This window comes from Durio zibethinus, chromosome 27 (assembly GCF_047325235.1).
Source record: "Durio zibethinus cultivar Kanyao isolate XHJ-2024 chromosome 27, ASM4732523v1, whole genome shotgun sequence".
Classification (NCBI taxonomy): domain Eukaryota; kingdom Viridiplantae; phylum Streptophyta; class Magnoliopsida; order Malvales; family Malvaceae; genus Durio; species Durio zibethinus.
In genome coordinates, this window is record NC_143188.1 from 8,461,829 (window position 1) to 8,476,075 (window position 14,247).

Here is a 14,247-nt window from a genome sequence, read left to right on the forward strand (position 1 = left end):
ATCAAATCTTTTACATTATTCATGAACACAAAATGGGTATATTCAATATTTCATATATATTTAGTAAATCACCAAGAAATATGTCAAAACCAATTTAAGGCCCTATAGAATTCAAAAAACTCAAAAAAGATGCTTATCATCAGAAATATAATCAAGAAAATTTCACCACAAAAGCATAAATATATCTACACAAATTATAAGCTATAATCAACAATGATTTAAGACAAACATAAGCATTATAAGAAAATCACTTAATCCATATTTCAACCATGTCAAGTAAAGCTCAATCATATTCACATAAGCACACGACATGAATAATAGATGAGCCAATAACATATTTTAGTTAAGATAAATTAGCTAATCATGCATCAAATTAAAATCATAAATCAAGAAATAAGTCAAGTAAGCACAAGAGCAAGCATATTTGAAAAATATTTCATCACAATCCAAAATCATAGACAATCAAATAAATTACGACATAACAATCAAGCACAAAATATATTTCAAAATTTTCACAAGAAATCAAAAAATAATCAATTTAGCATTTTTCAATAATCAAGCTCAATCCATTTATTAACAATGGCCATGTGCAGTCGATAATCAGAGAAACAGGGGACTTAAAGCGAACATCATAGTTCTGGGTTAGATAAATGATTATAAGTTGAAGGATAATGTGACTCAGAGAAGAGTTATAGAACATACATCTTCACCAATGGTGACAGCCTCAGGATAAACCCCACGAATCATATGATTAACCAGCATCAGATAGACAATAGCATCTACATTAGTTGCTTATCCGAAGTACTCATTGTAGTTTCCAATAAATGCTACCTATAGCAAGTTCAAGAAAACAAAAGTTAAGCCAGGATAATACATTATAAAGATGCAATGACACTAAAAACCTTTAGTCCTCAAGAGAATTTATTAAGAAACAAAACATAGAGAAATGATGCTTCCCCACTTACAAAAACCAAATGTTACATCAGTTCTACTTCTCTATATAACATAAAGTCAAAACTTTGGTAATTAACATCTGAACATGCAAGTAACTTATTATATAACACCAAGCAAAATAGAAAATCTGCAAACTCATTCAGATATTACCTACAACCCATGATAGGTGTACATCATTGAAGTTACAACATCAAATTTGAACCCATCAAACTTGTATTCTTCTAGTCCCATCTTGCATTTGAAAGAAGAAACCTTTGTACCTAAAGCAACAAGTAAAAATTAATATTTACACACAATAGGATGGAAGGAAGCCAAAATCTTTCAACAAGCTATTGTTTAAGAGAAGTTTCAGTAGAAGTACATACTTCCCAGCTTCCAAAATTAAAAAGGCGAGAATCCCACATCCAGTGGTGACCTCTTGACCCCGAGTGGAAGTAATGAGCATCGGTTCCATCAAACATGTTCAATCCATCTAACACATTATTAGATGCATGGCTGTATTTGTCAAACATCAATCAGATACAAATATTGATGAAAAAATTAATTAATAACTTAAATTAACTAAAGAATAAAAATTAATTGAGACTTATAGCAAAAGATTACTTACTCAAAGTAACAAAGCAAATACTTGAATAAAAATTTGCTATAGCTTAGAAAAGAATTTAACATTAACAACATACAAAAGATAAAAACTTTCATTGTAAACAATATAGTAAGATTCCATTTGGTAGTTGTTTCTGCTACTAGCTTTTTGCTTTCAGAAGCAGCAAGTACATTTGGATAGAAAAGACAATAATACTTTAAAAGAACTAAAAATAAAAAATATAATCTCTTGTAGAACAAAATACTATGATTCATCTTTTAATAGAACAAGTATATTACAAATTCTACTCATTTAATCATATATATTTTCAAACAATTATGACTTTGCTTTTTCCCTTTTAGGTTTGTTCTTTAGAAACCTTTTAGGAAGCCAAAAACAATTAGAAAAAACATAGTCAGAGTAAGGACCAATAACAACCTAAATTCTCATGACCATTTTTGCATCAAGTCTATTGGAAGAATGACCATACAATCTACGCAGGAAAAGAAGAAAAAGAATTTATATTTTCATTTTTGGTACGAAAAAGCTGGGAAAAACCATTTGCACAAAAACTGTAACAGCAAATAAAGCTGAAGGGTGTGTTTTTAGAAATGATATTCTCCTGCAAGTCCAATTATTACCAGTGCGCAATATCCATATAAACAAGTAGACCCAACTCATGAGCCTTATCTATCAATGACTTAAGATTATCAGGGGTTCCAAAACGACTGCTTGGTGCAAAGATGTTTGTCGCATGATACCTGCAACTTGTTAAAGGTAGAAGAGGTTAGTTTCCATAACCAAAACTAAATTCTGAAGAAATATTTCTGTTTACATCCAACACATAACATTTTAGTACAAGTTAACAAACATAAACAGCAACAAATAAAGATGAGTTGATATTTTGATGGAGATAATACCCAAATCAAGCATAATATAAGTGCTCTTGAACAGCCATGATTTGAATAGCATTATATCCAAATCTTTTAATGCAAGGAAGCACATCATCTCTAAAGTTGGCATATGTGTTAATTATTGGCTCCTGCATCTCAAAGTTGATAATATTAAGAAAACTAGGAAATGGATTAACCATACCAAAGTGTACCATGGAAGATAAAGACTGAAGGAGTTTGTGGGACAAATTTTCTTTGAATGATAGTATGACGAAAACTAGAGATAAGTTTTGGTTTAATTGCAAATTTAGGCTTCTTAATGGGTTTTAGAAATGGGTAAAGAATCATAATGAAATGCAATCAAACCAACTTCTATGTTATTGATTTGAAACTACTATTTAAGATATTTCTATACACAAAGCAGTTAACAGAGGTCCAAGTCACTAGCTGTTTGGCATTTGCATTATCATTAACTAAAGTAATACTCATTATTTAGTATAATCCAAATGGAAGGACTTCCTTTAACCAAAGAACACGAAAAGTAGGCCGCATGCACCTATGTGGCTTTTTGCTAGCTTAATTTGACAAATTTTCTCTTTAAAAGAGCCCACTCTGCCTATGGGATGCAAGAAAGTTCCGTTTCAAAATTTACAGGCCTTTCCAGATAGCTATACTGTTTGATGCTCTTAAAGATGTTCAATGCAAGTCAAAATGTTTCTTTATCTTCCTTGTGTTTTGTTTTTTTTTTTTGGGAAGAGGGGAGGTAAAATTGATAGTTTAAATACAGATACTAAGATAAATTTTCCTGTAAAATGTATTGCCTTATAACGCCTCCTACTTCACTTTTCGGTCTCAAAAACCTTGCAAGAACACTTCATAGGAAAGATTGAAAGAAATAGCATAAAAAATATGATCACACACATGATAGCATTTAATGAAGCTTTTTATCAAACTTAAGGTTTCCTCTTTTAAGATTAAATAAATCAAGGAAATGCAATTCAACATAAAGACAGAAAAGTTGAATAACAATTTGCTACATGCAAGGGAAAGGAAGATGCATACCATGCTACCCATTCCAACATGTGATTCATAGACTTAAGTGATTTTGGTCCTTTTGGCTGGGGGTGTTTGTATACATACTTTTCCTGTTATAGTATAAAAATCATTAGTCAGGATAAAGAGTACCAAAATTTGAGATAAGACATATTATAGACTAAACTAAGTTGATTGTGCTGTGCAGTGATTAAACTTGAACAAGCGAGAACACAATTTAGAAACTGACTTCATATATGAAAAAGAACCAATCAAAATTGTTTTCTTAAAAACCTTTAAGGGCATTCATGTTAATATTAACGTTATAAAGGAAGAAGTTCATCAAAACAACCTACTCTAAGAAGAATAAGAAATTCATTATTCGTTTATATATCAATTAATCATATTTGTGTGCAGGCATGCATGCATGCTTTTGTTTATGTATCCTCACACACATGCAGTCATTTTAAAATTATCATAAACATTAGTTGGTATTTCTAATTTTCCCCAAGCTCCAAATGTTTCAGCTACTTATAGTTTGAAAAGAATAAGTTATCTAATCTTTCCAATAAAACCAAAAGATCAAACAGCAATTAATTATACCTCTTCTGGTGGATCATAGTATATTCCGTTGTATGAGATTTCACCTAGTGCTCGAATAGAGAACTTGATCCAAGCAAGAATGGAGTCCTTAATCCTAGATGGAGTTTCCATATGAATCTACAATTATATGGTCAAAAAGTTAAAATAGACACATGGAAAAAGAGGTTTGGATGAATGATAATTGACATGATCATAATAGTCCACCAAAAAAATATTTTTTTTTTCCATCTTCATCTTTTCTTTCTTTCTTTCTCCCTTCCTTTTAGGATAGGAATTAGTTGGATTTGAACTCAGCTACCTTGAATAATTTTGCTTGACTTAGAGACCGCCCCAGTAAATACTTCAATGCCTTTATGTCATGAATTCTAGTAATTAATTATTGTGAACGTTGTACTACAACCAATGATTTATTCAAACCATATACACATGTAATAGGATCAGTGTTAAAAAAAAGCATCATACTTAAAGGTTCTTGGTCCTCAGATCATGATCAAAAGGTTAAATACCTTGTTGATCTACAGGGAAAAAGTTGCAAGTTTTAATAGTTTCTTTTTACTCTAACTTAAAAAAGTGGAAAAAGAAAATAATAAACAAGTAGTATTTGAATGTAAAGCACAATAAGTTTCAAGAGCCAAACTTATGTTCATCTACGGGTAATTTACCTTCACTTGAGAACCATGGGGAATTGGTGGTGAACAATAAGCATTATTAGCCAAAATATCTCCCAGACACCAAACTCATTCTGTTAAAAAACAATTAATATTGTAGAATTAAGCACTAGATGTTATTTAAATATAGAAATAGACAATAGATCACTGCCAGTGTAAATCAACACAGCTTTCTAAGCACTTAGAACATAGTCACCTTCCCTTTTATACTTGAGACTGCATGGCATTACATATATGAATTAGCTGATACAATTAATTGTTACATAAGCAAGGCGACTTTTGCACTTAATTATAACAACTTTGACAACGTTTATCTTCTTAACTTTTCTATTTGGAGCTTTTAAGAATACCAACTGCACCAGACTATACACCCAATCTTTGGTCCATTAAGAAGAATATTCATGCTCACATACATTTAAAAAGATCCATGTTTACATTCAGATTTAACATTAAGCTAAGTGTTTTGACAAACCAAACTTAAATAACTTTTAACTTCTTTCGGCATGTGCATTTAGAGAAGATATAAGCATTGACTTATGAACAGCTGTTATTGCAAATACTACAGATTCTTAAGGCATACATCTTAGAGAACATGGGTTAGAGTCAAAGAGAAAAGCAGGGAAGAACTGATTATTATGACAGATGACAATTTAAGATGGTGGAAGTATACCTTCAACTATTGTTTCTTTTCCTCTTCAATATTAATAGAACTTAAAGAATGTTATTTTTGCAAATAATATATGAAAATCTGCAACTAATCACTCCAATATAAACATTTTATCAATTAAATGTTCCTTACTATGCTAATATTTCTAAAGTGTAAAACATAAATTACCTTTTATTGTGCTAGTAGCTCTTTAGGTGAATTATTTGCACAAAAGATGAAATATGTGAAAAGCAAGGATATTTTAAGATTTCTAGAGATGCCTGTTTGTTCCCTTCAAGTGTTTTTGGAATTTTCATTTTTGGCATCTTTAGTTGCTATGTTTCCATAACTCTTCGTCTACAATAAAAATTAGTTCAATTTACAACAAGCATTTTTAACAATTCTTTAGTTCATTCTACAATATTAAAACACTTAACTACTAGCAGGGTAACCTACTTATTCATGGCATATGGATTCAATTGATGCATGAAGAGAAGTGATGAAGCAGTAGAGAATTAGAAAAACATGAACAATACACAAATGTTTGGTAGGCTTCGCACACAAGTATCGTGTGCAAACTTTTTCAAAATCGTTTCTACACTTAGCATCCTCATGCATCACATAAAAAAGTATTGAAACCCCATTCCATTTATGCAACCTAGTTCAACAAATATTGCTATACAAGAGACAGGAGACTTAAAGCAGACATCATAATTCTGGAACAGATAAACGATTATAAGTCTAAGTATGCTCAATGTGACTCAAAGAGGAGTTATAGAATATACATCTTCACCAATGATGACAGCCTCAAGATATAGCCCATGAATCATATGATTAACCAGCATCAGATAGACAACAGCATCTAAATTAGTTGCATTTCCGAAGTACTTATTGTAGTTTCTAGTAAATGTTACCTATAGCAAGTTCAAGAAAACAAAGGTTAAGCTGGGATAATACATTATAAAGATGCAATGACACTAAAAACCTTGAATCCTCAAGAGAATTTAGTTAAGAAACAAACATAGAGAAATGATGCTTCACCACTTACAAGAACCAAATGTTACATCAGTTCTACTTCTCTGTATAACATAAAGTCAAAACTTTGATAATTAACATCTAAACATGCGAGTAACTTATTATATAACACCAAGCAGAATAGAAAATCTGCAAACTCACTCAGATATTAACTGCAACCCATGATAGGTGTAATCATTGAAGTCACAACATTAAATCTGAACCCGTCAAACTTGCATTCTTCAAGCCACCATCTTGCATTTGAAAGAAGAAACCTTTGTACCTAAAGCAACAAGTAAAAATTAATATTTACACACAATAGGATGGAAGGAAGCCAAAATCTTTCAACAAGCTATTGTTTAAGAGAAGTTTCAATAGAAGTACATACTTCCCAGCTTCCACAATTAAAAAGGCGAGAATCCCACATCCAGTGGTGACCCTTTGACCCCGAGTGGAAGTAATGAGCATTGGTTCCATCAAACATGTTCAATCCATCTAACACATTATTAGATAAATGGTTGTATTCGTCATCAGTCAGATACAAAGATGGATGAGAAAATTAATTAATAACTTAATTTAACTAAAGAATAAAAATTAACTGAGAGTTATAGCAAAAGATTACTTACTTAAAGCAACAGAGCAAATACTTGAATAAAAATTTGCTACAGCTTAGAAAAGAATTTAACATTAATGACATGCCAAATATAAAAATTTTCACTGTAAACAATACAGTAAGATTCCATTTGGTAGTTGTTTTTGCTACTAGCTTTTTGTTTCCAGAAGCAGAAAGTACATTTCGGTAGAAAAGACAATAATACTTTAAAAGAATTAAAAATAAAAAATATAATCTCTTGTAGAACAAAATACTATGATTCCTCTTTTAATAGAACAATTATACTAAAAATTCTATTGCATTTAATCATATATATTTTCAAACAATTATGACTTTGCTTTCTCCCCTTTAGGTTTGTTCTTTAGAAACCTTTTAGGAAGCCAAAAACAACTAGAAAAAACATAGTAAAAGAAAGGAACAATAACAACCTAAATTCTGATGGCCATATTTGCATCAAGTCTACTGGAAGAATGACCATACAGTCTAAGCAGGAAAAGAAGAAGAAAAAGAGTTTATATGTTCATTTTTGGTACGAAAAAGCTGGGAAAAACCGTTTGCACAAAAACTGTAACAGCTAATAAAGCTGAAGGGTGTGTTTCTAGAAATAATATTCTCCTACAAGTCCAATTATTACCTGTGCACAATATCCATAAGAACAAGTAGACCCAACTCGTGAGCCCTATCTATCAGTGACTTAAGATCATAAAGGGTGCCAAAACGGCTACTTGGTGCAAAGAAGTTTGTCACATGATACCTGCAACATATTAAATGCAACTTGTTAAAAGTAGAAGAGGTTAGTTTCCATAACCAAAACTAAATTCTGAAGAAATATTTCTGTTTACATCCAAAACATAACATTTTAGTACAAGTTAACAAACATAAACAGCAACAAATAAAGATGAGTTGATATTTTGATGGAGATAATACCCAAATCTAACATAATGCGAGTGCTCTTGAATAGCCATGATTTGAACAGCATTATATCCAAGTCTTTTAATGTGGGGAAGCACATCATCTCTAAAGTTGGCATATGTGCTAATTATTGGCTCCTGCATCTCAGAGTTGATAATATTAAGAAAACTAGGAAATGGATTAACCATATCAAAATGTAGCATGGAAGATAAAGACTGAAGGTGTTTGTGGGACAAATTTTCTTTGAATAATAGTATGATGAAAACTAGAGATAAATTTTGGTTTAATTGCAAATTTAGGCTTCTTAATGGGTTTTAGAAATGGGTGAAGAATCATAATAAAATGCAATCACACCAACTTCCATGTTATTGATTTGAAACTGCTATTTAAGAAGTTTCTATACACAAAACAGTTAACAAAGATCCAAGTCACTAGCTATTTGGCATTTGCATTATCATTAACTAAAGTAATACTCATTATTTAGTAATACCAGAGAAATATTTTTTTTTTCATCTTCATCTTTTCTTTCTTTCTCCCTTCTTTTTGGGGCGGGAGTTAGTTGGATTCGAACTCAGCTACCTTGAATAATTTTGCTTGACTCGGAGACCAACCCATTAAATACTTCAATGCCTTCATGTCATGAATTCTAATAATTAATTATTGTGAAGGTTGTAGTACAAACCAATGATTTATTCAAACCATATACACATGCAATAGGATCAGTGTAAAAAAAAATGCATCATACTTAAAGGTTCCTGGTCCACAGGTCATGATCAAAAGGTTAAATACATTGTTGATCTACAAGGAAAGAGTTGTAAGTTTTTATAGTTTCTTTTTACTCTGACTTAAAAAGTGGAAAAAGGAAATAATAAACAAGTAGCATTTGAATGTAAGCACAATAACTTTCAAGAGCCAAACTTATATGCATCTATAGTTAATTTACCTTCACTTGAGAACCATGGGGAATTGGTGGTGAAATATCAGCATTATTAGGCCAAAAGATCTCCCAGACACCAAACTCATTCTGTTAAAAAACAATTAATATTTGTAGTATTAAACACTAGATGTTATTTAAATATAGAAATAGACAATAAATCACTGCCAATGTAAATCAACACACATGATTACATTCAGATTCAACATTAAGCTAAGTGTTTTGAAAAACCAAACTTACATAACTTTTAACTTCTTTCAGCATGTGCATTTAGAGAAGATATAAGCATTTACTTATGAACAGATGGTATTGCAAATACTACAGTTTCTTAAGGCATACATCGTAGAGCACATTGGTCAGAGTCGAAGAGAAAAGAAGGGAATACAGTAGCTCATTAAAAGCAACACAAATGATGTGTAGTTCATCAATAGATATAAAATTGCAAGAAAGCTGCCTCAGAAACAAAGTGCGGAGTTACTGATATTTTGACAGCACCAACTCCATCTTGTGACTGCATTATTTATGTAATGTATAGAAGGAGAAGATTCAGAAAGCAATCAAAGAAAATCACTTGTAGGTGCACCTACTAAAGTATTGCCCAATTATTATGAACTTCACTTAATGTCAAGTAACCCATCAATGGCAGGTCAGTTCTTACAGACATGGAAAATATCAATTCAATGCACACGTGGCATTTATTCTTGCACAAGAAAGCATAACATACCCGGCTCCATCTTGTGACTGCATTATTTATGTAATGTATAGAAAGAGAAGATTCATAAAGCATTCAAAGAAAATCACTTGTAGGTGCACCTACTAAAGTATTGCTCAATTATTATGAACTTTGCTTAATGTCAAGTAACCCATCAATGGCAGGTCAGTTCTTACAGACATGAAAAATATCAATTCAATGCACACATGGCATTTATTCTTGCACAAGAAAGCATAACATACCCGGCCCATAATATCTGCATTAGGTTACAATTGTTAAAATTTCCAATCAGTGCTGCTGACTGAAAAAGAAAATGCAGTAAAATAATCACAAAAATTGAAGAGAAAACAAAACACCTAGAAGTTAATAAAACTTTTTTGATTGCATAGAAGTTAGTAAGATTAATGGTTAAAATCTCAAAATGTTAAAATGATGCATAAAAAACCCCAGCTCCTGGTGCCTACTCCCTATAAGTTATTCCTGTCTCACTGAAAGCTAGATGAGATTATATAAAAAAAAAAAAAGCAATATCAGCTTATCATAAAACAACTTCTAAGACAAAAAAAGAAAACATGAATGGAGAATAACATTTTTACTAAAAATTAAAGTTAACAAGATAGCTATTAAGCAATGTAATACAAAGAAATGATAAAGGAAACAAGGAGAAGACATTCACAAATAAATAAATAAATAAATAAAATAAACATATAAAAGTGAAAAAATAAAGAAATGACAAATTCTAAGGGCTTTAATAAAATTCTCAATTTTTTCTTGCACCAAAGAACCAAATACTTGCTCCATACTTTGTTGAGCATCAAGGAACTGATTTCTTTCTTAGATTGATCTGCCTAAATTTTAAACATATAAAAATAAAAGATCTGGAAAATCATGTACACTATTCCCACACAAATCAATCACAAGAATATTCCAACACTAATTTTATTTAATTGAAAATTGCTCATTTGAACTAGAAAGAGTAATAAATCAAAACAAATTATATTTAGCATAAAAGGCAATAACATGCAACCATGGGAGCTACAATTAATATGAAACATTACAGTTATGAAAAATAAGTCCATGCTAACAATTAGATATTTGGAAGAACAGTAACCTGTATGTGAAGTCAAGCTTCTCATAGCCAAGAGAAAATGCCTCCAAACCACCTTCATACTTGTCAATTTCCTCTAATATTCTCTTGTACTGTGCATACCTGTAATTAGATAAAATATACAAGGTAATAAAAATGTCAGTGGCACATACCTTATCTACAACATCATTAGACAATTCGATATTCATTGATCACTTTGCTAAATACAAACATTGTAAGAGGGTCCGGTCAGGAGCATCAAACCTGAGTTTTCCGTTTTTTGCATCAAATGCAACATTTTCTCTCCAAAAAGACACACCCGGCCACTCTCCCCTAACCCAGATCCCGACGACGGTAGCCGACCCGGCCGCCGTTCACCGCAGCCGTTCGGCGTCAGTTGACTCCAAAATTTCAGCCGTGGACTCCTCTCTTCCTTCTTGTCTTAGATTCAGCCTCTGTTTTTCGCAAATCACCTCATAATAGCTTAGATCTGAAACTTTAACCCGAAATTTTAAACCGCCGTTCACACTCTTCTCGCCTTCCGGTCGTCCTGAAACCAAAGTATGTTGTTTCTCCCCTTCCATCCTTTCTTTCTACCGGTTCAGATCATCCAAAAGTCTCCTCGCCCGCGCTGACCTCCATACGGCGCCATTGTTCCCACCGCCCAAAAAAATAGCTCTTTTCTCTCCTTTCCCAAAATCTTAAAAATACTCTCCCAAGTCACTCATAAAAACAAAAAAAAAAAAATCCCATGACTGAAAGCCCCTTTCATCCTCAACGGGCCCTTTTCTGTTTCTTTTTTTTTTTTCCCGATGGATTCCTCAATAGAGGACTGTGGTTGTTTGTAATTTTTTTTTTGCTTTGTTGGCTTGGTTTGTAAGCTAGTATGAATTGAAAAAAATTTTTTATGACAAGATAAAAAGTCATAATGATTTGAATTAGATAATTGTTTATATAGTCTTAACTATTTGAACTAATTTGACATATTTTTTAAATCACTTAGTTATTAATTTTTAGAATATTATTAGATTAGTATTGTTTTATTTCGAATAAGCTTGAACGAATAGAAATAATTATTTTATGGCATAACAAAAGGTTATAACGATTAGAAATATAAAATTGTTCAAATAGTTATAACTATTTGAACTGGTTCGGTAAACATATTTATTTTTTAAATTTCTTATTAATTTTTGAAAGATTAATAAATTGTTATTATTATTTTATTTCGAATAAGCTTGTTTGATCAAATACTTATTATTTGAAATAGATAATTATTCTAATAGTCTAACTATTTGAACTGATTCGACAAACACATTTATTTTTTTAAATCTCTTACTAATTTTTGGAATATTATTAAATTAGTATTATTTGAATTGAATAAGCCAGTATGAAAAGAAACACTTGTTTTATGACAAAATAAATATCATAAAGATTTGAGATAGATAATTATTTAAATAGTTATAAATATTTGAACTATTTCAGTAAATAGATTTTATTTTCAAATCTCTTATTAATTATCAAAATATTAATAGATCAGTATTATTATATTTTGAATAATTATACATGAATAGAAATAATCGTTTTACAACAAAACAAAATGTCATTATGGTTTGAAATAGATAATAGTTCAAATAAACATGATTATTTAAACATGTTCGGTAAACAAATTTATTTTTTAAATCTCAAACTTATTAATTTTTAGAATACTAATAAATTAAAATTATTTTATTTCAAAAAAAATTGTATGAATAGAATTAATTGTTTTATGATAAAATAAAAGATCATAACGATTTGAAATAAATAATTATTCCAATAGTCATAACTATTTGAACTTGCTCAATAAACAGATTTATTTTTTAAATATTTTACTTATTAATTTTTTGAATTTTAATAAATTAATATTATTTTATTTCAAAAAATCTTTTATGAATAGAAATAGTTGGTTTATGACAAAACAAAAGGTCATAATAATTTGAAATAGATAATTATTCAAATAGTTATAACTATTTGAAATTGTTCATAAAATATATTTATTTTTTAAAGTTTTACTTATTAATTTTTGGAATATTAATAAATTTAAATTACTTTAGTTGAAATAAGCTTGCATGAACAGAATCAATTATTTAATGACAAAATAAAAAATCATAATGTTTTGAAATAAATAATTGTTCAGATAGTCATAATTATTTAAACTTATTCAGTAAATATATTCTTTTTTTAATTCTCTTACTCATTAATTTTCAGAATATTAATGAATTAGTATTATCTTACTTCAAATAAGCTTATATGAATTGAAACAAGTGTTTTATTATAAAAGAAAAGGTCATAATGATTTGAAATAGATAATTATTCAAATATTCATGACTATTTGAACTTGTTTAGTAAATATATTTATTTTTTAAATCTTTTACTTATTAATTGTCAAAATATTTATAAATTAATATTATTTTAATCTGAATAAACTTGTATGAACAAAAATAATTGTTTTATGACAAAACAAAAAGTCATAACAAGTTGAAATAAATAATTGCTTAAATAGCCATAATGATTGAACTTGTTTGGTAAACAGATTTATTTTTTTAAATCTTTTACTTATTAATTGTCTTAATATTAATAAATATGTATTATTTTATTCAAAATAAGCTTAGATGAACAAAAAAAAAATCTTTTATGACAAAACAAAAGGTTATAGTTATTTCAAATAGATAATTATGTAAACAGTCCTAATTATTTAAATTTGTTTAGAAAACAAAGTCATTTTTTAAATCTTTTTATTATAAAATTTTGGATTATTAATAAATTAGTATTATTTTATTTTGAATAAGTTTATATGAATTGAAACAATTCTTTTATGACAAAGCAAAAGGTCATTAAAATAGATAATTATTCAAATTGTCTTGATTATTTGATCTAGTGTGGTAAATATATTTATTTTTAAAATTTTTTACTTATTAATTGTCAAAATATTAACAAATTAGTATTTTGACATAATTGCTCAAATAAAAAACAATTTATTAATAACAAGGATTATTCTTAACTTCAATTGTTAAGTTAATTATCTATTATTTAAATTAAAAATTTATTTTATATTAAATTATATTAATTATTAATTTGAATTAAATTAAAATATTTCAATTTCGAATAAAATTAATATATTTAAATATTAATTAAAGTATTAACTAATAATTTATTAATATTAATAACTATATATCATTTTAATATTATTGATATTAATTATTAAATAATAATTATTAATATGTTTAATAATTAATTATTAAAACTAATTAATATATGAATTTATTAATTAATTAAAATAATTAACTTATTTAATATTTATATAATCTATTTTATAATCAGTTATTAATAAGGGATTTTTTGCACTTTTCTTTTTTTGAACTGGTTTGAATGTTTGAAGTAGATGGTGGAGGCAATAAGTTCTCTTAGCTTTTCTTATAATTGATTTGTAGTGAAAGTCTTCATTTATATGTAGAAAGGAATAGATACTGTTGCTTTGCATTTAATGCTTCAAACCTACAAAATATCAGACAAAAAAATAGCTGTTGGGGCTTTTTGGGCATTAGGGGATCGATCCCCTC

The 14,247-nt window shown here is 29.0% G+C and overlaps 1 long non-coding RNA gene and 1 pseudogene across 3 annotated transcripts; both read right to left on the reverse strand.

Moving 5' to 3' along the window:
* Positions 1-525: 525 nt before the first annotated feature.
* Positions 526-6,798, reverse strand: LOC149510886 (1,4-alpha-glucan-branching enzyme 2-2, chloroplastic/amyloplastic-like; annotated as a pseudogene). The gene is made up of 11 exons (XR_016334551.1): positions 6,782-6,798; positions 6,556-6,676; positions 6,165-6,293; positions 4,728-4,807; positions 4,066-4,182; positions 3,493-3,575; positions 2,458-2,579; positions 2,179-2,298; positions 1,320-1,449; positions 1,105-1,214; positions 526-831 (listed from the first exon to the last, which is right to left on the reverse strand). The product of XR_016334551.1 is annotated as a 1,4-alpha-glucan-branching enzyme 2-2, chloroplastic/amyloplastic-like (transcript).
* Positions 6,799-6,870: 72 nt separating this feature from the next.
* Positions 6,871-11,530, reverse strand: LOC149510887 (uncharacterized). Of its 2 annotated transcripts, XR_016334552.1 has the most exons (6): positions 10,916-11,530; positions 10,676-10,774; positions 9,807-9,865; positions 8,862-8,942; positions 7,641-7,760; positions 6,871-6,888 (listed from the first exon to the last, which is right to left on the reverse strand). It is a non-coding gene; the product is annotated as an uncharacterized LOC149510887 (long non-coding RNA). The 2 variants fall into 2 exon arrangements; XR_016334553.1 differs by lacking the exon at positions 9,807-9,865 and having other exon boundaries at positions 10,916-11,529.
* Between the last annotated feature and the right edge of the window lie 2,717 nt (positions 11,531-14,247).